The following is a 15,595-nucleotide window of genomic DNA, read 5'->3' on the forward strand; positions in this document are numbered from 1 at the left end:
AAAATTGGTATTTATATATTTTGCAACTTAATACAATTTTTTTTGTTGTTGTTTTATTACTGAAAGTGTTTATTCGGGGTTGCTAGGTTACCTGAGGCAGCGGCCACTGTGATTGGCTCGTTCCTGCCCGTCCCACAGAACGCACCAATCAGGTTGCGGTCGGAGCGCAGCACCCCATCACTGAGGAACTCCGGGAGCCCGTCAAACACATAGACATAGTTACTCTGAGAGAGAGAGAGAGAGGGAGAGAGAGAGAGAGAGAGAGAGAGAAGGAGAGAGAGGGAGAGGGGAGAGCAGAGAGAGAGAGGAGAGAGGTGGGGAGAGGAGAGGAGAGAGAGAGAGAGAGAGAGGGAGAGAGAGAGAGAGAGAGAGAGAGATTAGTATGAATTAGAGTCCAAACGCTGGTCTGCGTGACTCGGTCTCTTCTAGTTTTCAGTCACACTGTCGCACTCACAGTGCAGTTTGTGTTGATGTCTGGGTGGATAGTCAGGCTCATGCTGGGGCACTGGCTCTCTCCAGGGCAGGGCTGCAGGTGGCTGGAGGCTGACAGGACCCACAGGCAGTAGGACAGCCCCCCCTCGGAGACCCCCAGCCCCCTCGCAGAGCCCAGCGCCATGGAGGTCACATTGGGGAGGAACACGCGGCCCCCACACTCCAGGTAACAGGTACCGTTATTCCTGAGAGAGGGAGAGGAGAGGAGAGGAGAGAGGAGTGGTGAGAACAGCATGTTTCTCATCAGTGTCTCTCACCGTCACACACACAACGAGAGAGGAGAACGAGACACACACACACACACACACACACACACACACACACACACACACACACAGTCGCTGGGGGTCTCTCTCTCTCACCGGGGGTCCCCATAGTGTCCGCTCACACACTTCTCGCAGTGCTGCCCTCGGTGGCGTCCCCGCAGTGGCACACCACCCCCGCTCCCCTCGCAGAATCCCAGCTCTTCCAGTCCGTGACCATTGCAGGCGCACTGGGAGCAGCCCCCCCAGCTCCACAGCGCTGCCAAAACTGCCAGGCCGGCACAGCTCACAACGCTCACCCTTGCGTCCAGTCTGAGAGAGGAGAGAGGAGAGGGGAGAGCGGAGAGGGGGAGAGCGGAGAGGGGTGACGAGAGGAGGAGAAGAGGAGGAGAGGGAAGGGAGGAGAGAGGAGAGGGAAGGGAGGAGAGAGGAGAGGAGAGGGAGAGAGAGAGGAGGGAGAGGGAGAGGAGGGAAGGGAGGAGGAGAGGAGAGGGAAGGGGAGGAGAGATGGAGAGGGAAGGGAGGAGAGGAGAGGAGAGGGAGGAGAGAGGGAGAGGAGAGGGAAGGGAGGAGAGAGGAGAGGGAAGGGAGGAGAGGAGAGGGAAGGGAGGGAGGAAAGAGGAGAGGGAAGGGTAGGGAGGAGAGGGTAGAGAGGGGGAGAGGAGAGATGTAAGTTAATCTGTTCAGTTCACCCTGTCTCTTGAATATAAATTCATTTCTGAAACACACGCACACACAGACGCACACGCACACACGCGCACACACCTTGGCAGTGGTCGCAGACCCCCAGTCCAGTCTCACAGGGTGCTGTGGAAGTTGCAGCCGCAGTCCAGCTCACACTCCACCCCGCTCTGCTCCACCGCGCTGCTGTTGGAGGTCCAGCCCAGCTCACACTGGCACAGATAGTCCGGGGGGGACCACTGCACTGCCCGTGCACACACTCGTTATAGCAGCTGAGAGAGGAGGGGAGACAGGAGAGCGGAGAGGAGAGGGGGGAGAGGGAGGAGAGAGGAGAGGAGAGAGGGAGAGGGAGGAGAGAGGAGAGGAGAGAGGAGAGAGGGAGGAGAGAGAGGAGAGAGGAGAGGAGAGGAGAGAGGAGAGGAGAGAGAGAGAGAGGAGGGGGAGACAGGAGAGAGGAGAGGAGAGAGGGAGAGGGAGGAGAGAGGAGAGGAGAGGGGGAGAGGAGAGAGGAGAGGAGAGAGAGAGAGGAGGGGGGGAGACAGGAGAGAGGGAAGAGGAGAGAGGAGAGGAGAGGGGGAGAGGGAGAGAGAGGAGAGGAGAGAGGGGAGGTGAGAGGAGGGGGAGAGAGAGAGGAGAGGAGACAGGGAGGAGAGGAGAGAGGAGAGGGAGGGGGAGAGAGAGGAGGGGGAGAGAGAGAGGAGAGAGGAGAGAGAGAGGAGAGGAGAGAGAGGGAGAGAGAGAGGAGAGGAGAGAGGAGAGAGGGAGGAGGGGGGAGGGGGAGAGGAGAGAGGGAGGAGAGGAGGGAGAGAGAGAGGAGAGAGGAGAGGAGAGGGGAGAGGAGAGGAGGAGAGAGGAAGGGAGAGAGGAGAGGGGAGGGGAGAGGGGAGAGATGAGAGGGGAAGAGGAGAGGAGAGAGGAGAGAGGAGAGGGGAGAGAGGAGAGGGGAGAGGAGAGGGGAGAGGAGGAGAGGAGAGGGAGAGGGGAGAGAGGAGAGGGGAGAGAGGAGAGGAGAGAGAGGAAAGAGGTTACACAAAGCTCTGTACTAGAGCTACACAAACTGATTATTCGGATGAAGCTCTCCTATCCCCCTACCCCCTCTCTCCCTCTCCCCAGTGACACACAGTCTCTCCCCTCTCCCCTCTCCCCTCTCCCCTCTCCCCTCCCAGACTCACGTGCGGTTGCAGTGCTGCACCCCGTCCCCGGTGGTACCCGCGGGGCAGTGGCACTGGTAGGAATCCGGCGTGTTGTGGCAGGAGGCGTAGGGGTGGCAGACGTGGCTCCCCAGCCGGCACTCGTCCACGTCCGGGCAGCTGCGGTAGGACCAGAGGGCCGGCTCCCAGGGGGGCAGGGAGGGGGTGAGACGCAGACACGGCCGCGGAGCAGTTCGGGAAGCCAGCCGGGTCACGCAGCCCCGGAGTAACCACCGTGCAGACACCTGGGGAGAGGAGGAGAGGAGAGGAGGAGACAGAGAGGAGAGAGGGAGGGAGAGGAGGAGAGGGAGGAGAGAGGGAGGGAGAGAGCCGACAGCAGGACGCGAGTAAGAACACAGCTTCTCTTCCCTGTGACCTGCCGACAGCAGAGCGCGAGAGCGTGAACAGAGCCTCCCTCACCTGCCGATAGTGGGGTTGTCCTGGTTTCCACACCAGCCGCACTCGAAGTTCTGCAGGCAATCCTGACACGAAGTGTGCTGAGAGCAATCCAGACACTGCGGCGCCGAGTGCACACTGAGAGAGGGAGGAGAGAGGGTTAAAATACACCGATGAAGACTCTAGAGGCCCGATCGCTGGTCTGCGTGGCTGGCTTGAGCAGGCGGTTCTTTTCCCCCCTGCGCTTGCCCCCCCGGCGTTTGAAGCTCACCTGTCGTACCAGTCCCTGCACTCTCCGAAGGGGAACTTGGTGAGGTACGCGGCGAAGAAGAAGCAGCTCTGAGCAGACTGGCACCACGCACACTGACTGGAGTTAGAGAGGCACTCCCCGCAGGACCTGCGCCTGAGAGAGAGACAGACAGACAGAGACAGCAGCGTTACTCTGTTACTGGCTGCAACGACGGTGGTGTTCAGTCTCTCTCTGGTCCCGTGCTCTGCTCTAGTCTCTCACTGGTTGCACTGTGTGGGGCAGCTCTCTGCGTTTCGGATCGACCCCTCCACTCGACCCCTCCGGCTGCACAGGAAGTCTCCCTTCTTGTTGCTGCTGATCTGCCACTCGCAGTACGGGTCCTGCAGAGGGACAAAACACAAAACACAACACCAGCCCGTCAGTGAGACTCTCCTCTCTGTGCAGCATCCACAGTCCCTATAATCCTCACACACACACTCAGTGAGACACTAACAGAGAGACAGAGACACACACACTGTCTTCTCCTCTCTCTCTCTCTCACCTTGCTGCAGGAGCCACAGTCCCTGTACTCATCGCACAGCACGCAGTTCCCGGGTGTCAGGATGAGCTGCAGTTCCCCTCCCGCACACTGGGTGGTGCTGCTGTGCGTCGGGTCGACGCGCGGCAGGCAGGAGCTGCTGTGGGAGCACCAGCCGCAGGCCTGGTCCGCCAGGCAGGCGAGGCAGGAGGGGTAACGAGAGCAGGAGCCAGAGAGGAAGGGCTCCAGGAACAGGAACGAGATCTCCTGCAACACAGAGACAGAATTAAAAACCACAAAACACAGGCAGTGTGCAGGGTGCAGGGTGCAGGGTGCAGGGTGCAGGGGTGTAGGGTGCAGGGTGCACTCACGCTGCCCCCCGGCACTCCGGTCCGGTTCCAGGTCAGGGTCAGCTCGCTCGTCTGCCCGTTCCCCGAGTTGTTCAGGTACCCCTCGATCTGCACGGCGTACTTGTTCCGCGCTCCAGGTTCTGGAACAACCGCTCCCCCCCAGAACGCTCCAGACGCAGGCTCATCTTATCCTGCTGCACTGCCCAGCGACCCAGCTCCTCCAACTGGGGAGAGGAGAGAGAGGGGAGAGGAGAGAGAGGGGAGGGGGGGGGAGAGGAGAGGAGAGGGGGGGAGAGGAGAGAGGAGAGGAGAGAGAGAGAGAGGGGAGAGGAGAGGAGAGAGGGGGAGAGGGGGGAGGAGAGGAGGAGAGGGGGGAGAGAGGAGGGGGGAGAGAGGAGGAGAGAGGAGAGGAGAGAGAGGGGAGCAGAGAGAGGAGAGGAGAGGGGAGAGAGAGGAATGGAGAGAGGGGGAGAGGACAGAGGGGGGAGAGGAGAGGGGGGAGAGGAGAGAGAGGGGGGAGAGGAGAGAGGGGGAGAGGAGAGAGGGGGGAGAGAGGGGGGGAGAGGAGAGAGAGGGGGAGGCGAGGAGAGAGGTGATTATTAATCATTATTATCATAATCGTCATGTTCCCAGTGACCCAGCTCCTCCAGCTAGGAACCTCATTGGCTGAGACGATCCAATAACAGGGACAACTAATTATAATATTGTATTATACCAGTATTGACAATGTATTGCACTAGTATTGTATTGTATTGCATTGCATTGCATTGCGCTGGTTCTGTACTGGTACTGCTCTGGTGTGTCCCTCACCGGCTCCACAGTGTTGGGGCCCTTGCCGATCCGCGCCGCCACGTACAGCCTCTGGACCCGGGCCCACACCGACACCACATCCCCCGGGCCGGGGCTGCTCCACAGCGGGTGGATGAAGCCCTTGAAGGCCAGAGTCACGTCCATCTCAGTGGAGGGGTTCAGAGTGATGGAGGTGCTGCGCACGATAGACACCTGGGGAGAGGAGAGAGAGAGGGGTCAGAGAGACTGGAGAGTCACAGAGAGGAGAGGAGAGAGAGGTCAGAGAGACAGGAGAGTCACAGAGAGGAGAGGAGAGAGAGGGGTCAGAGAGACTGGAGAGTCACAGAGAGGAGAGGAGAGGAGGGAGAGAGAGAGGGGAGAGAGAGGTCAGAGAGACTGGAGAGTCACAGAGAGGAGAGGAGAGGAGGGAGAGAGAGAGGAGAGGAGAGGAGGGAGAGAGAGAGGGGAGAGAGGGGTCAGAGAGACAGGGAGAGTCACAGAGAGGAGAGGAGAGGAGAGAGACTGGAGAGTCACAGAGAGGAGAGGAGAGGAGAGAGACTGGAGAGTCACAGAGAGGAGAGGAGAGAGAGGTCAGAGAGACAGGAGAGTCACAGAGAGGAGAGGAGAGGAGGGAGAGAGAGAGGGGAGAGAGAGGTCAGAGAGACTGGAGAGTCACAGAGAGGAGAGGAGAGGAGGGAGAGAGAGAGGGGAGAGAGGGGTCAGAGAGACAGGGAGAGTCACAGAGAGGAGAGGAGAGGAGCGGGGGAGAGAGACTGGAGAGTCACAGAGAGGAGAGGAGAGGGTGGAGAGAGGGGTCAGAGAGACAGGAGAGTCACAGAGAGAAGAGGAGAGGAGGGAGAGAGAGAGGGGAGAGAGGGGTCAGAGAGACTGGATAGTCACAGAGAGGAGAGGAGAGGAGGGAGAGAGAGAGGGGAGAGAGGGGTCAGAGAGACAGGGAGAGTCACAGAGAGGAGAGGAGAGGAGAGGAGCGGGGGGAGAGAGACTGCACAGAGTCACACAGACAGGGAAGAGGGGAGAGAGGAGGGGGAGAGAGAGGGACTGCAGAGGGGTTCGAGCGTCTGTGGTCCTGACCTTGTCGGGCTGTGAGTCGTTGCGCGGGTTCTGGAAGGTGAGCAGGTGGATGCCAGGGGCGTGGTTGTCTCTCTGGCAGTCCTCCAGCGAGGTGATGAAACGAGTCTTCTCTCCCCACCAGCCGTAAGCTCTGGAGATCTGATCAACACGACAGGACGAGGACTCTGAAACACACAGGGGGACACCGTCAGGGAGAGACACGGGGACACAGTCAGGGAGGGAAGGGGAGAGAGACACACACAGACACAGTCAGAGACACACACACACACAGACTCACCTGTCACAGGTATGCACGTCTCGTTCTGGACGCACCAGCCAAATTCCCCGGGGGCCTGGGGCAGGGAGTCAGAGCGCCCGCTGAACACCAGACAGGACTGGCAGTCAGACAGGAAGCGAGCCAGACCCAGGCAGCCTGCACTGCCACACTGTGGACAGGAGGACACACTGCAAGTCAGTGTACAGAACACAGACTGGGATATATTACACTGACAAGACAAGGGGGAGAGAGACTGGCTGTGATGCAGGGGATAGAAACCTGCAGTTCACAATTATTTATTAACTACTGCAGACAGAAAGAGAGAGACAGGCAGAGACAGAGAACCAACAGACAGACAGAGAGACAGACAGAGAGACTCACGCCGCTGTCGGGCTGGTAGGACCTGCAGCCCCCCCCACACCAGCTGCACTCGGGGTTCTTGGAGCAGGAGCTCTCCTCTGAATACATGGAGCAGTAATCCAGCTGGTGCTGCCCAGGAGAGAGAGAGAGAGAGACTGGGTCAGCACTTCGTGCACAGGGGCAGGGAGCACATTAATAAAGCTAATAAGAGAATGGGTTTGAAAGATGGTCAGCGTTCCTTTAGATGGCTGATTGAATCAAGGAGCAGTGAGCCACGAAGGGCAGGTTAGTACACATCTGTTGTCTGGGTGACCAGAGGCCCGTTTGTCTGGTAAACAGACTAACATCTCCCCCACCACCCCCACCACCCCACACACTGAGCCAGCAAGGCGAGACTGGGAGAGGGTACGGGTTACTGAGCACCCCTTTACAAGGAGTGCTTTTAATATAACAGTGAATCCCACTTATTATCACCACAGAGAAACGTCCCAAACGCAGGGGTGGAAATAAGACTCCCGCTGCACAGCGGTTTGATCCAGTCCTGGTTTCACTAGGAGTTTAATAATAAGACACACTGGGGGCTGATCAAGCTGGTAGTAAAACCTGGACTGGGTGACACTGCTGTGCAATAGGAGTCTGATTTCTATCCCTGGAATGTCAGATTCTAATAGGAGTCAATTGGGACAAGCTTCTAATTATATAATCACACACACACACACACACACAGTTAGTGCTGCACAAACAGATTCTTCAAATCAGTTCCTAACAATCAGACGAGGGTCGCTGGTGTCCATCGGGCTGATTTTACCGTTCAGAGCGAATTCAGAAACAGCTGCTTGGGTCTGTGTGGGTCGCTTTGAGTCTTTAAGAAAAGCAGCGATCATCACAAACCCAAGCAGCTGTTTCTTAATTCACTCTGAACGTTAAAATCAGCCCGATCAACACCAGAGACCCTCATCTGACTGTCAGCCGTCCTTCGGATGAGACGTAAAACAAACGAGCTCCTATTGGAAGTGACTCTGCAGCAGCAGCAGCAGTTGTTGATGATGCAGAGTTCACCCCCCTAGTCTCTGTGAGTCTCTTTGGATAGCAGCGTCTGCTGAATGACTCATTATTAACGGATTCCTGTGAATAATGGACTGGGCGGTCCGGGCGGTCCTGCACTCGGAGCTCCGCCCCTTCACCCGCCTCGTTCTTACGTTTTGCACGAGGATCTGCTGCACGAAGATCGGAACCTTGTACGCGACCAGGTCGCCCCGCGGAGTGCCGCTGTAACCGCCGGCAACCAGCAGCACGTTCTCATTGGTCAGGGCTGCCACGTGGGCGTAGCGGCCACTCCCAGCTCTGCGGGACTCGAGACCTGAGAGAGGGAGAGGAAGAGAAAGAGAGACAAAAAATAGAGAAAGAAAATAATACAAAAACCGACAGAGAGACAGAGACACAGATACACAGACAGACAGAGACACACACACACAGATACACAGATACACAGACCGACAGAGAGACACACACACACACAGATACACAGACCGACAGAGAGACACACACACACACAGATACACAGACCGACAGAGAGACACACACACACACAGATACACAGACCGACAGAGAGACACACACACACACAGATACACAGACAGATAGAGAGACAGAGAAACACAGACAAACAGAGATAGAGAGATACACACAGAGAGACACACAGACACAAACAGACAGACAACGACATACAGAGACAGAAACACACAGTCAGAGAGAGAGAGAGGGACAGAGAAACACATAGTCAGAGAGAGAGAGAAACACACACACACAGATACAGACATATAGACAGAGAAACACAGACAGAGAGAGAGAGAGACAGAGAGAGAGAAACACACAGAGACAGAGAGACACACAGACACAAACAGATACACAGACATATAGACAGAGAAACACAGACAGAGATAGAGAGATACACACAGAGAGATAGCGAGACACACAGACACAAACACAGACAGACACCGACATATAGAGAGACAGAAACACACAGATAGTCAGAGAGACAGAGAGAGAGAGACAGACAGAGCTGGAGAGAGCGCAGCGCCCCCTGTCTCACCGTCGCGGCTCTGCAGCAGCATCCTGGTCAGCTCGTCAGCGGAGCTCCACTGATGGCAGCCCAGGTGGTAGAAGAAGATCTCCTCATCGTAGCACTTCTCCTCGTGGTAGTGGATGTGCACGTTCCCACCTGCGGGGGGCGACAGAGAGGCGGGGGGTGAGCACCGGGGCAGCGGGACAAGGAGACCAGCCACACAGACTGCCTCTCGCCTCTCCCCTCTCCCTGCCATACACCATTGTGCAGTTTCCCAGTGATGGGAATAAGACTCCCATTGCACAGCAGTGTGATCCATTCCTGGTTTCACTAGGAGTTTAATAATAAGACACACCTGAGCTTGTTAGCTAGACACACTGGGGGGCTGATCAAGCTGGTAGTAAAACCTGGACTGGATCACACTGCTGTGCAACAGGAGTCTTATTTGCAGTGTAAGGTCCTCTCCCCTCTTTCTCCTCCCTCTCTCACCGTACACCACCATGTAGTTCCCGATGACAGTGGCGGAGTGGAAGGCTCTCTCTCGGGGTCCGCTGGTGGGGTATCGTGATCGGAACGTGGTCCAGTAGCGATGATCCACGTGGAAGGAATCCGTGGTGTTCACACGCACGCTGAACCTGGTTATTATATATATATATATAAAAAAGAAAAATGATAATAATCATAAGACACCTTCTGGATAACCAGCTGACAAAGTGTATGTTAATTATTCTATTATTATTATTATTATTATTATTATTATTATTATTATTTTTTTTTTAAACAACCTAATATTAAACCTAATTAAAAAAAAACTTGGACACACACATAGTCTCTCTCTCTCTCTTAATCACACACAGTCTCTCTCTCTCTCTCTCTCTCTCTCACACACACAGTCTCTCTCTCTCACACACACCCCCCTCTCCCCCAGTCTCTGACCTGGCGGTTGACGGCCGGTGACCCCCGTACACCAGCAGGGTCCGGGAGGGGGGGTAGAACACCATGGAGTGCCCGGCGGCTGCAGGAGCCTTCCCCCCCGCCGGCTGGACCCTCTCCCAGCGAGGAGAGAGCAGAGAGAAGCGGTACAGCTCAGAGGAGAAGAGATCTTCCACACTGCGACCTGGGAGAGGAGAGAGAGAGAGAGAGAGAGAGAGAGAGAGAGAGAGGAGAGAGGGTCAATACACACTCCCTCTATCGGTTCACTTGGAAAAAAGGACAGCGATCTGAGGAGATGAGATCACACTCAAGCTACAGTAAATTCATCAGTTTAATAAAGCAGTTTCTCCTCCCAGCCACTAAGGGGGCGCCACACTCACTCACTCACTCACTCACTCACACTCACCTCCGAACACGTAGAGGTGCTCGTCCACCACTGCCGACGCGTGATTGGCCAGCCTGGGGGCCCCAGGGGACTCCGATTGGCTGAGCTGGCTCCAGGAGTCTGCCAGGGGGCTGTACTGCCAGACGTCGCCAGCCAATGAGCCGTCAGAGAGCTGCCCTCCGAATATCACCATGGTCCCCGCCCACTGAACCGCTGTGTGGGAGTGCCTGGCAGCCTGGAGACACACAGAGACAGACACACAGACAAAGAGACACAGACAGACAAGAAACAGAGGCATTACTGGTCTGCTTGACTCGGTCTCTTCTAGTTTCAATAACACTGATAAAGGCACTAGAGCCCAAACGCTGGTCTGCTTGACTCGGTCTCTTCTAGTTTCAATAACGCTGATGAAGGCACTAGAGCCCAAACGCTGGTCTGCTTGAAAGGCACTGGTTTTGCTGGTAATGGTGTTAATGGTCTCTTACCGGCCCGTGGGCTCTCTCCTCCCAGCGGTTGGAAGTGAAGTTGTACATGACCAGATCTCCCAGGGCCCGGTTCAAATCGAAACCTGCGACACAGACACACAGGAACACGACCAAGTCAAACCAGATGAGACGTAAAAACCACCCAGGTGCTACTGGAAGTGACTCCGCAGCAGCACAGCTCACCCAGAGTCTCTGAAAGTCGCTTTGGATAAAAACGTCTGCTAAACGACTATTAATAACAAATAGAACAGCGATCATCACAAACCCAAGCAGCCCGATCCAAACCAGCGACCCGCACTGACCGGTCCGTGCGGCTCTAGCGGTGTCGGACTCACCTCCGAAGACATAGAGTGCGTTGGTGGTGTTGAGGAAGACTCCGGCAGCCGCAGTGCGTGGCGAGAAGGGTCCGTCTCCTGAACTCACCGCGAACCAGCTCCCCGCGCCCTGGTTATCATTCAGAGAGAGATCACAGCTCTGCGCTAGGAAGCCAGAGTCACACTGACACCGACCGGACTGCTAGAGAGAGAGAGAGAGAGAGAGAGAGAGAGAGAGAGAGAGATCACAGCTCTGCGCTAGGAAGCCAGAGTCACACTGACACCAACCGGACTGCTGGAGAGGGAGACAGAGAGAGAGAGAGAGAGAGGGCGGGAGAGAGAGCGAGAGAGGGGGAGAGGGGGGTGTCTGCCCGCAGTCTCACCTGGTCGCAGGTCCCGTGCAGGCTGCAGTTGGCCCCGCAGGCAGGCAGGCTGCACCCCTCCCCTGCCCAGCCTGGCAGGCAGTCACAGCGGCCCGAGTCAGGGCTGCACACCCCGTGCCCGGAGCAGTCCCGCGGGCACAGCGAGAACGAGAAGGAGGCGTTGAACCCAGACAGGTTATAGTTAGCATCGCTGAACAGGTGCAGCAGCATCTATACAGAGAGGGGGGGGGAGGAAGAGAGAGGGAGGGGGGGAAGAGAGAGGGAGGGGGGGGAAGAGAGAGAGAGAGTTTGTGTGGATCGCTGTTCTGCACAGTCTAAAGAAAATATGCAACAGGAGTCTTATTTCCATTAATGGATATCACATCTCTAAATACATGTGAAGTGCTTATGGAAAGATTCATATATATATATATAGATATATATATATATATATATAGACACACACACACACCCTCCATTAAGTTCACCCACCACCCCCAAAATGATTACTGAAGTAGGAAGCAGCAGCTACATGAACACTATAAAGTGTGGGTGAGGGTGAGGAATCCAGATATTTGAACCCGTGCTTGTGCCGGGCGGGACTCTGACCTTTCCAGACTTGGCCTCGATGAGCTCCGGCAGGGTGCTGCCGCTCAGACTGGCCAGCAGGGGGCTGTCGTACGAGTCGCCATCGTAAACAAACAGGTAGTCGTAGGTGCACTCCGTCTCCATGTAGGTGAAGGACAGCACGATGCCGTACCTGCTGCTGGGGGCTGGGGGACAGCGGGTCAGGGAGACAAACGCATTAGCTGAAACGCTGGTCTGCTTGACTCGGTCTCTTCTAGTTTCAATAACACTGATGAAGGCACTAGAGCCCAAACGCTGGTCTGCTTGACTCGGTCTCTTCTAGTTTCAATAACACTGATGAAGGCACTAGAGCCCAAACGCTGGTCTGCTTGACTCGGTCTCTTCTAGTTTCAATCACACTGATGAAGGCACTAGAGCCCAAACGCTGGTCTGCTTGACTCGGTCTCTTCTAGTTTCAATCACACTGATGAAGATACTAGCCTGAACTCTCTAAATTGATAGATAGATAGATAGATAGATAGATAGATAGACAGATAGATAGACAGATAGACAGATAGATAGATAGATAAATAGATAGATATTATTTCTATTTGTTTAATCTGGCTCCACTCACCCTCAATCAGCCACTCGCAGTTCCCATTGACAGAGTAATTCCCAGGCCCGTCAGTCACGTACCCCGGGGGTCCATTCAGAACCTGCCTCTTCCCTTTACAATCCCCTGCCCGGGCCCCCGGGGGCCACACGCACAGCAGGGCCAGCAGGAGGGGGGCCCCCAGGCCCAGGGGCCTTCGCAGGGGGGGCAGACGCATCGTCAGAGCCACACAGAGGGGCCAACAGAGACACAGAGACACACCGAGACAGCACTGCAGCCGAGATATCAAGAGCTGGGCCACACCTGGTAAAGAGAGAGAGAGAGAGAGAGAGAGAGAGAGAGAGAGAGAGAGAGAGAGAGAGAGAGAGAGAGAGAGAGAGAGAGAGAGAGAGCGAGAGAGAGATACACATACAATTCAGCTTGTTTTTTTAGAGAAAGTCATTCCTGCTAACCTGGCTGATCCAGTATCTCAGCCCTGCGGACACACGCAGGAGCGCTGATTAGGGCAATACTGTCACGCACTGCAAAACCAAGCAGCTTCAAATGCCCCTTGGGATTTTTACATATATTTTCCCATTGCTGTTTCTGGGTTAGAAGCTCACACTAGCCCTGCTGCTGCTGCTGCACCCAGTCCTGGGGTTCAGAGCTCCCCTCAATGAAGTCTAGTATTATTATTATTATTATTATTAATATTGAAATGATCAGGAGTCAGGAGTTTGAGCAGGGTTACAAACTCACACTAGCCCTGCTGCTGCTGCTGCTGCTGCACCCAGTCCTGGGGTTCAGAGCTCCCCTCAATGAAGTCTAATATTATTATTAATATTGAAGTGATCAGGAGCCAGGAGTTTGAGCAGGGTTACAAACTCACACTAGCCCTGCTGCTGCTGCTGCTGCACCCAGTCCTGGGGTTCAGAGCTCCCCTCAATGAAGACTGTTATTATTATTAATATTGAAATGATCAGGAGCCAGGAGTTTGAGCAGGGTTAGAAACTCACACTAGCCCTGCTGCTGCTGCTGCTGCACCCAGTCCTGGGGTTCAGAGCTCCCCTCAATGAAGTCTATTATTATTATTAATATTGAAATGATCAGGAGCCAGGAGTTTGAGCAGGGTTAGAAACTCACACTAGCCCTGCTGCTGCTGCTGCACCCAGTCCTGGGGTTCAGAGCTCCCCTCAATGAAGTCTAGTATTATTAATATTGAAATGATCAGGAGCCAGGAGTTTGAGCAGGGTTACAAACTCATTTTTGTCACTCCGTTTTATAAATACAGTACTAACATTATGAGCATTCAGCTACCAAACAATATGCAAAACAAATGTATTCAAAGACATTCAAAAACAACAGATTTGTCTGCTTTCAACGGAAACGTGTAACAGCACCTTAAAAACACAAGCCAATGATTAATAACATTATTATCCAAGCGACTTTATTTAACTAACAATAACACTCCGTACCAACGTTATTAACAAACATAACATTCCCAAAACTGTTTGTTTTTTTGTTATGTGTTATTATTTTTTTTTTAATTTTAAAACAAACCGGCTAGCGTTACCTGCTTCCAGGTTTTCATTTCACATCACCGGACAGGGTCAGCGGGTCCCCTGATCAAGTCTCCCCCGCCGAGTTGCCTCTGTGACGCGGCGCTTGTTCACTACCACACCGCGGATCGACTGCGGCCCACGCCGTTTTTGCAGGACAACAAAACCCTTTTTATTGTATTTTTTTTTTTAATGATACAGTCCGGAGCGAGGTCAATCGCGACCCGCGGAGAATAAAAAACTCCGTTCAGCTCGACACTGTGGCTTTCCGTGCGCTACCAGCGCGACTGTGTTTTTGTCGTTGTTTTGGGTTTTCGAGAGGCCGGGATCCGCTGTCGGGTTTTGGAAACCCACGGCAACGGGGGTGATACCGGCAGCGCCATCTAACGGCAGGACTCTGAATCGACACCTACTGTAATTACACCGTTATTACCTTGTAATATACGGTTATTGCGCGTAACTAATTATTATTACTATTATTATTATTATTATTATTATTTATTTCTTAGCAGACGCCCTTATCCAGGGCGACTTACAATTGTTACAAGATATCACATTATTTTTGCATACAATTCCCCATTTATACAGTTGGGTTTTTACTGGAGCAATCTAGGTAAAGTACCTTGCTCAAGGGTACAGCAGCAGTGTCCCCCTCACCTGGGATTGAACCCACGACCCTCCGGTCAAGAGTCCAGAGCCCTAACAACTACTCCACACTGCTGCCCGCTAATTACAAATACACAAAATAGCGAAACTTGTTTTGTAGATAGATAGATAGATAGATAAATAGATAGATAATAATAATAATAATAATAATAATAATAATAATAATAATAATAATAATAATAATAATAATAATAATAACGAAATGTAACTTCAAGCATATTTCACATTGCAAATCGCGTGTCAGATGAAGAAAGGTCTTGGATACATTGTACAAGAGATTTAGCTGGAAAAACTACAAAGAGAGAAGTCGTTGTAATCTGACCGAAGGATCGTTTGTGTGTAAATCGTAAAAAAAAAAAAAAAAACCTCTCAAGCTTACACTAGCAACGCTCAGCAATCACAAGAGCCCGTCGCTTTGCAGGCAGCAGGGTTGTGAAACGCGGACAGGAAGGACTGTGTTCATCAGAAAAAAGGAACGAATCGGGGCTGAACACAACCACGCAGGAAATGTCGTGTTCCGCAGAAATGCACACTCATTTTTAAATCTATTTCTGAACGCAATCTTCACGCGTGTGAGTTGTAATCGATCAATGCGCTGTGAGCAGCGTGCCCCTGATTGTACAAGACAGACGCTCGACGCACGACGCATATTAAATTATACAGAAAAAAAAACAAGGCGAGATATTCCATATGTTACTGTACCGGTTCCTTTAACAAACAAACACAAAAAAGCAACAGGATTCATTTAAAAAGTCTCCCCACAGGATTATTTTAAATTCCAGAATATATTACACAGCCTGCTAGCCTCAACCTGATCCATGTGCCTGCCCGGGTTACACTGATGACATCACAGCGTCGAGCCATCATCCGTTTGTAAATACGTAAGCCCGTGAATAATGACATCATTTAGAAGAACGTCCAATCCAAGTTTCATCGCAATTGAATGTAAACATCAATCTCTCTTTGCTACTTTCACCTAAAGAAGAGACCTTTCAGGTCTTGAAAGCTTGTGAATAATTGTTTCTGTTTGT

General features: G+C 53.4%; 1 pseudogene; it reads right to left on the minus strand.

Annotated features, from left to right (window-relative positions):
- Positions 1–60: 60 nt before the first annotated feature.
- LOC117970908 (multiple epidermal growth factor-like domains protein 8) lies at positions 61–14,312 on the minus strand (annotated as a pseudogene).
- Between the last annotated feature and the right edge of the window lie 1,283 nt (positions 14,313–15,595).

This window comes from Acipenser ruthenus, unplaced genomic scaffold (genome assembly GCF_902713425.1).
Source record: "Acipenser ruthenus unplaced genomic scaffold, fAciRut3.2 maternal haplotype, whole genome shotgun sequence".
NCBI classification, from domain to species: domain Eukaryota; kingdom Metazoa; phylum Chordata; class Actinopteri; order Acipenseriformes; family Acipenseridae; genus Acipenser; species Acipenser ruthenus.